The sequence below is a fragment of the Penaeus monodon genome, chromosome 35 (assembly GCF_015228065.2).
Source record: "Penaeus monodon isolate SGIC_2016 chromosome 35, NSTDA_Pmon_1, whole genome shotgun sequence".
Classification (NCBI taxonomy): domain Eukaryota; kingdom Metazoa; phylum Arthropoda; class Malacostraca; order Decapoda; family Penaeidae; genus Penaeus; species Penaeus monodon.
The window spans coordinates 21,848,649-21,848,941 of record NC_051420.1 but is presented as its reverse complement, the minus strand read 5'-3'; positions in this window follow the sequence as shown (position 1 = coordinate 21,848,941).

Sequence of the window (293 nt, the reverse complement as noted above, 5' to 3'; positions counted from 1 at the left end):
TTTTTTTTTTTTTTTTTTTCACCCGGGAAAGGGGGGTTTTTTCTTTTTTGTTTTACCTTTCCCCCGGAAAAAACCGGGCCCCGGGGTTTCCTTTCACCAGCCCCGCCCAAGGGGACGGGGGAATTAACCTGGGCCCCCAAAACTTGGCCAAAAAACTTTGCCCCCGCCCTCGCTAAATGAAAGGTTTATTTGGACTTTTGGATCCACGGGGAAAAACGCCACGGGGCCCACTGGTAACCAAAACAGAATTATCTACTTTTCCTATACTCTCTCTCTTTTTTTCTCTCTCTCCT